Source organism: Phyllostomus hastatus, unplaced genomic scaffold (assembly GCF_019186645.2).
Source record: "Phyllostomus hastatus isolate PE091 unplaced genomic scaffold, TTU_PhHast_1.1 phas_contig_38, whole genome shotgun sequence".
In the NCBI taxonomy this organism is placed as follows: Eukaryota; Metazoa; Chordata; class Mammalia; order Chiroptera; family Phyllostomidae; genus Phyllostomus; species Phyllostomus hastatus.
In genome coordinates this window covers 18,233,423-18,245,501 of record NW_025333869.1, presented here as the reverse complement: position 1 = coordinate 18,245,501, position 12,079 = coordinate 18,233,423, and the positions used below count along the sequence as shown (strand labels likewise).

General features: G+C 54.0%; 1 protein-coding gene across 5 annotated transcripts in view; it reads left to right on the top strand.

The window, feature by feature from the left end:
* ZMIZ1 (zinc finger MIZ-type containing 1) overlaps positions 1–12,079 on the top strand; it is a 227,258-nt gene that overhangs the window by 75,440 nt on the left and 139,739 nt on the right. For 3 of the 5 annotated variants that reach the window (XM_045841875.1, XM_045841877.1, XM_045841872.1), the window contains exon 3: positions 9,309–9,389. The gene's annotated coding sequence lies outside the window, so the exon portion shown is untranslated. The remainder of the gene's footprint in view (positions 1–9,308; positions 9,390–12,079) is intronic. The other 2 variants (XM_045841873.1, XM_045841874.1) reach the window with 2 other exon arrangements.

Genomic DNA, 12,079 nt, shown 5'->3' with positions numbered 1-12,079 from the left:
GAGTATGCAGGTACTACAGGGTAAGGCAGGGGTCAGCACTAATGTCACTTATTCTGCATGTCCCACAGTCCTCCCCCTCCCTGCAACCCCCAGCTCAGGGTTGTCTGGGTTTCCCACACAGCCCTGGGTGGGGCCCCTCTGCCTTTTCCTCTCTCTGTGGCTTTCTGGTTCTAAATGGGAGGTGTCTCTGGTGGCTGCAGTGGGCTGTGGGGTGTGAGCCAGGGTGGGGACATTGGTGGTGGGTGGAGTCACAGGATGGGTGGCCATGAGTCAGGAATTGCTGGGCCTGTGTGTCATCCGGCTGCGTGCTGTTCTGGCTTCCCTGCGCCTGTCTGCCTCAGTTCTCCTGCCCACATCTGCGCCTGTGGGCTGCTGGGCTGCTGGGCTGGGTGACAGTGCAGTTTCCAAGAGCTTAAAGCCTGTGATGGACAAGTCAGGGGACCAGACTTCAGGTCTCAGGCCCCACCCCCAAGCATTCAGGGAAATCTTGAGCATGTCCTGTCCCTCTCTGAACAATAGTTTCCTCATTGAAGAGTGAGGATGGGCTGACCAGGGGTTCTCAGACCCTGCTGCACGTGGGACCCAGGGCAGCTTTGAAAGGGCACCCACCCAGACCAGTTAACTCAGACGCTGGGGGCTGGGCCTGTAGCCCTGTGGGAAACCTCACCGAGGAATGGCCTCTGAGGGGCTGCTCTCCAGGGGCCCCACTGTGTACCAGCAAATGGATTCTAGAGCCCAGGGCCTGCACTCAGTCCTGCTCTGCCACTTTCTAACACTGGGCAAGTGACTTCGTGTCTGTGAGCCTCTGTTTTCTCATCTGTGGAATGGGGATAACATTGTTAATTCATAGAACTACTGTGGAGATTGAGTGGGTTAACTATATAAATAGTGTTTGTCAGAGCTGGGCCTGGTTGAGACGTGGTAAGTCCTGTGCAAGTGTTAGCTGCTGTGTTCTCTGATCTAAATCTGTTTTCACACCACACCTCCCATCACTGCTCATTCGTTCATCCAGCAAACATTCTGGGGGCTTGTATCTGCAAGCCCTGTGCTAGGCGCTGTGGACAACAGGCAGATATCTGCCAGGGGCTGTCCTTTGGGAGAGAGCTGGCTTCCCTACAAACAGGAAGAGCTCCTGTGGCCTGGCCCCTCCAGGGCACTTGCCCCAATCAGACCTCCCCTTCTCCTTCCCTGATGTACTATTGGGCAAACTGAAGTGGGGGCGGTGAAACAGGGACCTAGCTAAGGCCACATGGCTTGCAAGCAGCAGAACCAGAATTTCATTCAGGCCTGGGTGACATTAGTGCCGTGCTCAGACCCGCCACCTCTGCTAGCGAGAACAGTACTTTCCTTTGTCCAGCATTTGTAAATCTGGGCCTTGGCCACCACTGCAGACTGGCCTGGCCCACTGCGGCAGAATCCCAGAGGGATGCCTGTTTGGAGAGGGTGACCGCCAGGGGACTGGCCCCTGGCCCAGGAATGGGGTCATTGGGAACACTTGGTGCTAGGCGGTTTGCATGTGCCACTGGGCGTGCTTGTGCCCTTCAGCCTCTTGATCATCCTGCCTGCCTCCTCGAGTGGAGGGAGCACAGGGCCTGGAGTCCAGGCTGCCCCATGGAGCTGACTGCCGATGGTGCTGCCCAGCCCTGTATTAATCATTGGTGTGTTGTAGGCTCCGCCACTTCTCCAGCCAGGATAGCCCCAGTTGAGGAAACAGACCTGGAGGGACAGGTGACTTGCTCCTCAGGCCAACCTCCAACACCAGAGTTGGCCTTGGGCCCATCCTTTTCCTTCTCCAGACTTACCTCCCCTCCTCTGTGAGATGGCAGTCTTAGACTCAGGACCTTCAAGGACTCACCTGAGAGCCTCTGCCAGGCCCCGTTAGTGCTGCAGAAGATTTGGAATTGGGGCTGTCCCAGGGGTGTTTCTCCAGGGCAGCCTTCAGATGGGCAGTGCAGGGCCAGGTGGCAGGTGCCAGGTGCCAGGCCACCACAAGTAGGACAGAGGTGAGAGACAAAACCCCTAACATGGGGCCATTGGCAGAAAATTCCATTCTGATTACTCTCATTGGGAGTGGCAAATGCCCAGGGGGGTGCTTGAGACCCTGGTTTGGCCAACTCTAGCTAGGTGCCCCTCTGAGCAAGACCCTGACCTTGGCTAAGGGGGAGGCTTTGCCCACCCCATGGGGCCTAATGAGAGGGTGGGTGTGGAAGGGAGCACCTAGCACAGAGCTTGCATCTAGAGGATGCTCAGTGCCTGGCCTTTCTGTGGGAAGGGATCGGGGCCCCTTTTCCAGGATTAGGTGGACCTCATGAACCCCATCTCCAGGAAGCAGATCCACTGGGCCTATTCCTGAGTTGGCTCCAGAAGGGGCCTGATGCCAGGATTCATCTTCCCAGTGTCCCAGGTCTTTCTCCATATCTGTGATAAGGGGTCCAGTGCCTCTACCCGGGGCAAGCCCCGAGTCTGCACTTGACAGCAAACGTAAGCCACTGATGATAACGATAGCCCTTATTTATTGAGCATTTCCTGTGCAAGTGCAATATGGGAATAATATTGGTAAGTCCTTACAATTCTGGAGAATAAGGACTCTTGCTAACCCCATTTTACAGATGAGGAAACTGAGGCCCAGATTTACTTAGCTTATTGCCCAGCATTATATACCTCAGTAAGTGACAGAGCTGAGGCCCTGACTCTGGTATGTAAGAACCTAAACCACACCATGCGCCATCAATCCATGTGTGCCCTCACCCTTGATTAGAGCAGAAATTGTTCATTTGATGACTTGGAGAGAGAGGAGACCCGTTTCTCTTCCTCTAATACGAGTGGCCTACAAGCCTGAGCCAGTCTTCTGGTTAGGAGGTGTTGACTAGGGTGGTCAGGCAAGGCTTCCAGGAGGAAGTGAGCCTCCTGCTCCATCTCCCTTTCCCAGATGGGAATGTGATGCAGACTGACAGCAAACTAGATCCAGTCCCTGACTGGGCCTGGGTTCAAACCCTGATGCCACTACTTACTGTCCTGTAAGCTTGGGTAGGACCCTTCCTCTATCTGGCCTCATTTGCCCCTTTCCACAAGGCCAGTACCAAGGGGCTGAGATGGCTTGGTGAGGGAAGGCACACACGGGTGCAGCATGAGCCAGAGCACCTGAGAGGCAGGATGGGTGGGCATCATTCCTCAGGCCTGGTGATGCCCACTGAGTAAACAAGGACTTGAAGGCCTGACAGGGTGCCTGGAGCAGGTGCCACTCCAACATGGCCTTGAGAACACAGCAAATCATGATTGGGCATGGAGTAAAGCCTTGGAGGGGCCCCAGGGATGTCTGTGTGTGCCCCTGCCCCTTGAATGCACCTGTCTCTTGCTTGCTGAGGCCACATATAATTCTTTTTTCAGCCCAAAGCTTTTATCCTGCCAAGCCTCTGGACCTTTGCCCAGGAGAGGGGCCCTCCTGTATGAGAGACTCTACACAAGAGGATGATGCCTCTGACCCCTGTTTTGTTGCCTGGCTGAACTAGGCACACACTTCAGCACTCTGTCCTAGGATTACCTGCCTGTATATAGGCTGGGCAAATGAACAGGTTGGCCTTTGGCCCTGCCTTCGTTTTCCCCACCTGCCCATCCCCAGCTTCTTTCTTCTCCTTCTTTCCCTCCTCTGGCAGATAGTAGGCATTGTCATTAGTTGTTGAAAGAAGGAAATGGATGGGTGGGTGGGTGGGTGGATGGATGGAATGAACAAATGAAGGAATGACCCCATAGAAATTAGTTTATAGCTCCTGTTCTCAAAATGAGGAAACAAAGTCTCAGAGAGGTGGGTAGAGAGGACAGTTCTAGGCACCCCCACCCTTCTCCAGTACCTGCTCTCTAGTGCCCTCCTGGTGTCAGGGTGTGGTCCTGGTTTGCACTGGCCCTCTTCTGTCCACTGGAGCTTTTTCCACCTGGAGGCCTTCCTGAGGGCCCAGCAGCAGACTTGCCAGGCCCACACTTCAGCCTGGCATTCCATGTCTCCAGCAGGTCAGCTGAACCCTGCTGATCTGTCTTTCTGAAGATTTCAGAGGAAAGAAGCAAGTGGAAAACTTAGGGGCATGTAGCAGGGGGCTGGCCCTGACACACTGGGCTTCCTTGGACCTGGGAGTGGGCAAGCTGTCAGAGCAACTTCTGAGGAAGTAAAGACAGACAAGATTATTTAACCAAGGGCACCTTGTGATTCTTATGCAGCCCTGCCCAGAAGGGCCCCTCAACCCCAACCAACCCACTCATTGGGGCTGTTTGGTTATCTGTTCCTTGAGGCCAACTGCAGCTACTGTTTTTTGGTGGAAAGACTCAAGATTTCTGTCCTCCCCTGAGCATCAGTGCTACCCAAGCCCCTGAGCTCAACTCTACTGTGCCTGGAGTGAATATGACAAGGGTCTCACAGCTCGAGAGGTAACAAGACACTCAGTTTTGATTACTCAAGGAGAATGAAAGAAACACCACCAAATATTCTGGAAGTTCAGAAAAGGGAAAAATCACTTGGCGTGGGGGCTATCCAGGAAGGCAGCCTGGAGGAAGAGATCCTTTAGGCATGGGAGGATGGACCCAATGAGTAACACGGTGCTATTGATAGTGCAGTTTGGGATGAGGCAGTGCATGTTCTACCACTTCCAGCTCTGTGACCTCTGGTCTTTGCTGGGCAGTTTCTTCATCTGCAAATGGACTTCACAGCTCCCTGATGACAGGGTTGTGCTGAGGGTGGAACAGGCAACAAGAGCCACTGCGGTTGGGGAGGAAGAGCCCTGGAAAGTGGGAGAATTGCCGAGTGTGTGGCAGACGGAGTTGCTCACTCTATGGGCATAGGGCTTTGTGTGTGTGTATGTCTCTGTGTGTGATTAGTAGCAGGTGTGAGGAGCTGCCTGAAGGGGGCCAATAGGTAGCATAGGTAACCCCTTCCCCACCATCACACTGGCTTCCACCAGGCCCAGGCCGCTCCTCAGTCTGACTCTAACCCATGTCTCCATGTCTGGATGCCTCCCCCTAACCCCTAGCATGGTGAGGTCAGAGAACATGTATTCCAGGAATGTAGGAGGCGGGGCAGCCGGCAAGGTCTGGATAACCATCCGGGTAAATATTTGCCTTGCTCCTGGAGCCAGCACTGGCAACCAGGGGAGGACAGGGCCTGCTCCAGGGTCATGTAAGGGGAGGCTTCCCCGGGTGGGTCTCAGGTGCGTGAGCCCATGTCACTCCAGAGAGCCTGGGAGCTGGGTCTGAGGCCACTGTTTCCATACAGGGCCAGAGACAGGGCTCCTGACTATTTGACCCTGACCAGCAGCTGCTTGGCCCATCTGTAAGAAGGGGATCGGAACAGCTGCAGCTCCAGCTCAGTAGGAGGGTCAGAGTGGCCAGAGCTGGTTCAGGTCAGTTTAGCCAGCAGAGCAGCAGGTTAGATCTGGTTTGGGTGCTCACATGACCAGAGTTCTGGCCAAAAGTTGGCCACTTATGACCTTGAGCAGTTACCCCTCCCCCAAACTTTAACAGCCACCATTGGCTGACCTGTTCCTTACTCTGTGGCTCCTGTATCTACACACCCAAAGTCTCGTTAAGCCCTCACAGCCACCAGGGCATGAGGGGAACTTCTGTATGACTTAGCAGCAGGTGACAGGAGCCCTGAACTCTTTACAAGTGCCATCAGTGTAGCTCCCTGCCATATGGACCTTACTGGGGTAGTCTGGCCCACTCTCCAGTTGCCTGTGGGTAGGTCAAGGTCAGGCTTTGTGGGGCAGCCTAGAGCCTCCCCTTGTGGATGAGTAACTGGAGGAGCAATTAGCCCTTGTTTAGAGCAAAGATGGGATCTCAGAGGTGCTGATGACTTGCTCAAGATCACCTAGCATAAAGGGCAAGCAGAGATTCAAACCCAGCTCTCCCCTCGACCTCAACACTGAAGATAGGGCCAGGGCTCCAGCCTATAATGTGGGCTCCCAATCCTTGACAGCCATAGAGAAAAACTAGTCACTTAGCTTCAGGCTAGAGCCACAGGCACAGACCCTCCTGGTTCCCACATCCTGGACACCCTATGATGCAGGCACCTCTCCTCCAAGAATCTGGGGTCAGCCCTGCATCTGTCTGGGCCAGCCCCAGCCCCAGCCAGAATGGCCTGGTGCCTCCATCCAAGCCTACACCCCACTCTTCCCAGGGATCCCAGGAGCCGAAGGGGATGGGAAGGTGGGTGTTGTTGGGAGAACCCACTTGGGTCCTGCAATAGTCTCTGGCCCAGGTGACTTCTGTCATGTCCCAGACCCTGTCTTGCTCTGCAGAGTGGGTGCCCATTACTGCCCTGAGCGCCCTGGCCAGGGAGCTCAGACACTTGGTGAGAGTGAAGGCAGGTTTCAGCCTGCAGTCTGCACACCACCCCGTCCTGCCCTCACAGTCAGACACCGCCCTGCAGTCAGGGGCCTGCTCCTCTATCCACCCCCAGAGTGAGAATCCTGAGCTGAGGATGCCCACAGGACCCTCTGGGCAGTGGAGCACCATCCCAAGGGGAAACTGGCTGGCCCACCACCCCAACTAGGCCCTAAGGCTTAGGCTACACCCACTTCATGGCACTGAGTGCCTTTTAAGCAGAAAACATTTCCCTGCAGTGGACCCATGTTGTTCATGGCCGTGGTCTGGTCAGGCTCTGAGCAGGACACCTGCTTCATCCCACTGTTTCTTCTCGGTCTCACCAGGTAGCCAAGTCCGCACGAGGTGTGGCCTCACCTAAGGTCGCTGAGGTGAGGGATGAATGATATTGCCTCTGTCTTCACAGCCTAACCCAGGCCTGAGTCCCCCACCCCTACTCCCACCTGATGGCACCCAGTGTGAGGGGCTTCCCAGCATGGTGACAGGGAACCCTGAGTGCCCAGCAGTCGTTCTGAGCAGCACTGCTGAGCAGCTCCAGGGCTGGGCAGGGTGTGGGCTCCCTGGCTGGTCACCTTAGTGGGCAGAGTACGAGTGGGAGCAGACCACCTGCTTATGTCACAGCTCTGTTCTTATTACTCTTCAGCTCCCTGTTACCTATGTATAACCTTAGGAAGTTATGGGAGGCTCTCTGGGCCTCGAGCTTAATTTGGAGATTCTAGCTTAGTTTCTACAGCATAGCCTTTTATCAATGGTTAAAGAAACATCCCAGGCAGAACCCACTATACAACGAATAAAGGCCAGCATCCTACTCCTCTGTCTTTCCCAGGTGGGGGTCCAATGCAGGCCCATAAGGAAGGGCGTCCGTCCCCCACCAGGGCCCAAATCACATCTTGGTGCACCAGGTGCAGTGCCTTCACCGTGTGACCTTGGCCAGGCCTGTTTGTCCCTTTGCACAAGCCCACACCGAAGAACTGGGTGGCTAGGAGCAGCAAGGCGCACGTGCGCGGTTTGAGCCCCATTGCCTCTGAGAGTCAGGATGGGCGGGCGTGTTCCTTGAGGCCTGGACAATGCTCATGGAGTGAGTGAGCACTTTCCGGCTCTGGCTTCTGTCTCAGCTGCCAAAATAATTATTTTCTCTTTGTCCACGGGTCTGTGGGCTGGCTTGCCATTAGGAAAGGCCTGAGCTCGGGGCAGAAGGGAAGCAGGAGGCTGATTCCATTTCTGCCCCAGCCACTGACTTGCTGTGTGACCCTGGGATGGGGGCAGTGACTGCCCCTCTTTGGGCCTCAGTTTCCTCCTCTGTAAAATTGGAGAGCAGGAGTCAGTGGACTCGAGGGCCATTTGTGTTCCCATGGTGAGTAGAATTTGGGGACTGCCAGGGCCAAAGGGTCAAGACATGGAGACATTTTTCTATGCTGAGGTGGGGATGGCAGCTTTGGGAGCTCAGGGCTTAGGGACCCACTGCACCATAGAGCCCTGTGCCAGCCCCTGCCAGGTAATTTGTGCTTCAGCTGGCGTCCCTAAAAGCCGCCTGCATGTCACATACCTAATACAGTTTGTGCAGCTCTGAGGGAGGTCCCTCATCATCCCTGCATCGCTTCCCACAAGTGAGGAAACTGAGGCAGTGAGAGGTTTAAGAAACTTGCCCAAAGGCACCCACTCGGTAAGAAGATGAAACCAGGACTAGAACCAGATCATTTTTATTCCTGAGCTCACATCTCCACCACCAGGCTGTGGTGCCTCTTACAGAGGGGGAGCCCACTTTTCTCCCTGGCAGCCCTGCCTGCTACACAGTGAGGTGTGGCCTCGGTCAGAGGCCTCTGCCAGCCCCCCCCGGGACATGTGGGAGCCCACGGTTACTATGGTATGTGCACTCCCTCTCCCACAGTTGGCCACATGTCTCAATCTGAGCTGTGCTCAGCCCTGCAGTCAGGTTTCCCATTTCTAGAGCAGGGCACACAGGTGTAAGGAACGTGGCGATTGGCTGGAGCCACCCAGCAGGGTGCCGTCACAGCTGGGACTCAAGTGAGGGTTCTGTGGTTCCCACCCTACCTGGCCTGGCCTTTGGGTCTGCTCCTCCTAGATTGCCATGGGACCCCATGGGTATGGGGGGGAGGGAGAGAACCAGGGGCCTATGGAGAAGATGGGCCAGCTGGACCCCCCATAGCAAAGGTAATCATGCCCCTACAGCCCCATTGTTTCCTTGAAGCCCAAGCCACTGGGGGGAAGAGGTGTCTGTGCCTCTTCCACCCTCTCACCCCTTCATACCCAGTGCACCCACCACAGTGCTCACTCTCAGGTCGTCCACTGGACAAGCTTTTTCCCCCTGTCTTGGAATCTTCACATATACTATTCCCTTGTCCTGAAATGCTGTTCTGTGCATCTTGACCTGCCTTTCTCTAGCTGATTCTTCAACTTTACTTCCCCAAAGAGGCCACCCTAAACCTACAGTCTATGCTGCATAGTCCCTGTACTCATTATTTCTGGCAGACACCATTTATTTGATTCTTTGCTCATTATCAGGGCAAGTACCACTATTCTGTTCACGGCTCTGGTGTTTGTTAAATGTTTATTGAGTGAATGAATGAATGCCTAGTGCTTCTGTCACCATACATTCTTAGATCATCCCAGAATCCCTGAGAGAGAGATTGTGATCCCATTTGACAGGTGAGGAAACTGAAACCGAGAGTCCAGGAGCATATTCACAATCACATAGCTGGTAACTGACAGATGTGGGGAGTCAGGGGCCTGTTTGCACCTGGGCACCCTGTCATTGTGCCCCTTTTCCTCTTGGTCCCTCAAATTCCCCATCTGTGGAGTGGTGCTGATTCGGTTTTGCCAGCAGTAAACTTTCCAGCAGGTGGGTGGATGGGCTGTAGCAGCATGCTCAGTTCCAGGGTTGAGCCAAGAGTGGGCCTGCTGACCATCCCTTCTCATTGCAGCAGGATGGAGCTGGAGTGAGGCAGAGGCACCGCGAGCTGCTGGCCGGTACGTGGGACACTGGTGATTCTCAGGTCACTGAGGTAGGTGTGTAGCTGAGCGGGCAGGATCAGCTTGGCCTGCTGATTGGGGAAGGAACAGCTGTGTCCTGAGTCAGGGATAGGTACTGATGCCAGCGCACTGTGCCTTTGACTGGGGCCTCAGCCCTCACAGGCAGAATTGGGTGCATCCACCCTGGTGAGACCTTGTCAGCCCCTAAAAAGACCTTCAGGGGCTTCATAGGCCTAGTCTTTCTCTAGAGAGGCTGCCAGGGGAAGGTGTGGGGGGATACACTCAGGGAGAGGGGCAGGTTTTGTGTCCCCAGCCATGACATAGCAGCCCTGTCTGTATACCACTCTGAACCCCATGGCATGTGGGCCCCGTGTGCTGAGCAGCATGGTAGCCATGGAGGAGGAGACCTGGGGAGCAGAGGCCTGTTTATTGAAATGGGTGCTATGGCTGTCTCATCCCCTTCTCTCCCAGAAATGCGCTGAGGTGTGCCCGTGAGCACTCACACATCTCTGGGTGCTGGTGTCAAAGTGCCTGCATTCAAATCCTAGCCCTGCCACTTATCCATCATGACCTTGTGCATTTCTCTGTGCCTTTTATAGACAATTTAAAGGATTGGGATTGCAGCACCTGCATAGGCACACCCAGCACACAGTAAATGCTCAGGATATGTCATTGTTTTCCTCAAGGATAATGCAGCCTTCCTCCTTCCCATATGCTTCAGTTTCCTCAGGAACCAACAAATGCCAGGATAGACACACACTGCCCCTCCAGCCTGAGACGGGCACTTGGGCTCCCAAGGAGCTCCTGAGGTCCTGAGCTCAACCTCGCAGGCAGGCCCTTGGCCTAGACACCAGCGTGTCTTATCACCAATAGGCATTTCTGGTTGATCACACTTGGCCTTGTGCCAGAGGGTGATTTGTGTGATCCTCCTTTGTGGTTTCCCAACCCAGAGACAAGAAGCCTTCACAAAGATGCTCACTTGGGCCAGGGCCCTTTGTGCCATGATTCTACAGCCTGGCTAGGGGAGCCAGAGTCTTTGCCCTGGCATGAGGCCTTGCTGGTTTGTTTCCCTGCTGCCCTTGGCTTCTCCCCTCAGCCCCCACTGCGCCCAGGTGCTGAGAGGCAGGGCCAGGCAAGCCCTGGGCATCCTCCTTGCTTCATTCTGGCTCTGGAACCAGAGAACAGGTCTTGGTTTTCTTTCCTACTGTCAGCTATGTGACCTTGGGTTAGTCCTTTCCCTTAATAGAACAGTCAGTTGTCATCTTAAAATGAGGATAATTATACCAACATAGCTGAGAGTGCTGTTGTGGGAATGCTTAGAAGCCTGGTATGTTTTTAAATGGTATAGCTTAATGAGAATCTACTGTGTACTAGGTACTATGCGCCTTAAATACATATTTCCCCCACAGTTACCCTGAGGAGGTATGTTTAATGCCTCATTCTCCAGAGGCCCAAAGTGGTTAAGAAACCCATAGAGCTATAAGTGGTGGAGTGGGGATTTGAACCGTGGTGCCTTAGAATTACGCATCACAGGATGCCTGAGAGGCCAGGGGCACAGCCACCGGGCAGATTCTCAGTAGGTGTTCAGGAAACCACCTCCATTTCTGCCTTGTAGCCTTTGCCCAGACCTTCAAGCCCAGCTGCCCTCAGAGCCAGAGGGTGGCCCCTGAAAGCTGGCAGACTACCCCTCCCTGGAGGGCCTGCTGGCAACTCAGTAAGGCTGCGGGAACCCACTGCTAATTGTGAGGTAACCTTTGAAATTCTCCTTCACGGTGGGTTCTCTTTTCGGATGTTTTTCAAGGTAATTCATTCCCTTTCCAGAAATTGCCAGTGGCGGAGCATTAGGCAGCTGGTAATTAATCATAGGAGCAGCTTGGAGTATATTCTTTAAGAAAAAAGAAAAGAAAAGAAAGAAAGAAACAGAAAATCTTGGTGGAAAAAGAAAAGAAAAGAAATCCACTCCAAGGCGAGGCCAGTAATCAATACCTTTGTGTCCTAGAAACACCGGGACGGGAATAGCGGGCGGTGGCTTTCTCCCTTTTTCCCAGAGGCTGGCAGATGGTCAGTACTTGCCGCAGCCCACTTGAGGCTCTGCCCAGGACCCCTGGTTCCCTGGGTGACTTTGAGCAAGTCTCTGCCTTTCCCTGGACTCAACTCTGCCACCTGTTAAATGGGTGAAGGGCAGGCTAGAACAGAATATTAAATGATTATACTTGTTCATGACCATATACTAGTGCCTGGCACAGGTAAGTGCCCAGTTGATATTTATTGAGTAAATGAATGAAAGCTTATCTTGGGTCCTTGTTGGCTATCGTAAGACAAGGAGGTGGTACTAGTTGGAGGACATCTTTTCTCTAGTTCTGTTATAATTCAGAGTAACAGCCAGGGAGATTGGGTCAGCCCTGCCACTTTCCAAACTAATGATGAAAAGACAGTCTTGCCCAGTGGATTGGCCCACAGCTCAAGCCCCTCAGCGGCAACCACACTGTCTCCTTCACATCCTCAAGTTGTACTTTCCAAGAGTCTGAGCTGTCTGGAGATTTTTTTTTTTAAGCTGCTTTCTGGGCAGGTAGTGAGTTCCTCATCACTAAAAAGCATGCAACCTGGGGCCTTGGGACTGTATAGGACACTCAGGCAGCAGATTTGAGGGCCTCAGGGCATTCCTGAGTCTGGGACAGCCCATGAGGCTCTCTAAGATGGACACTGGGGAGGCTGGACTGTC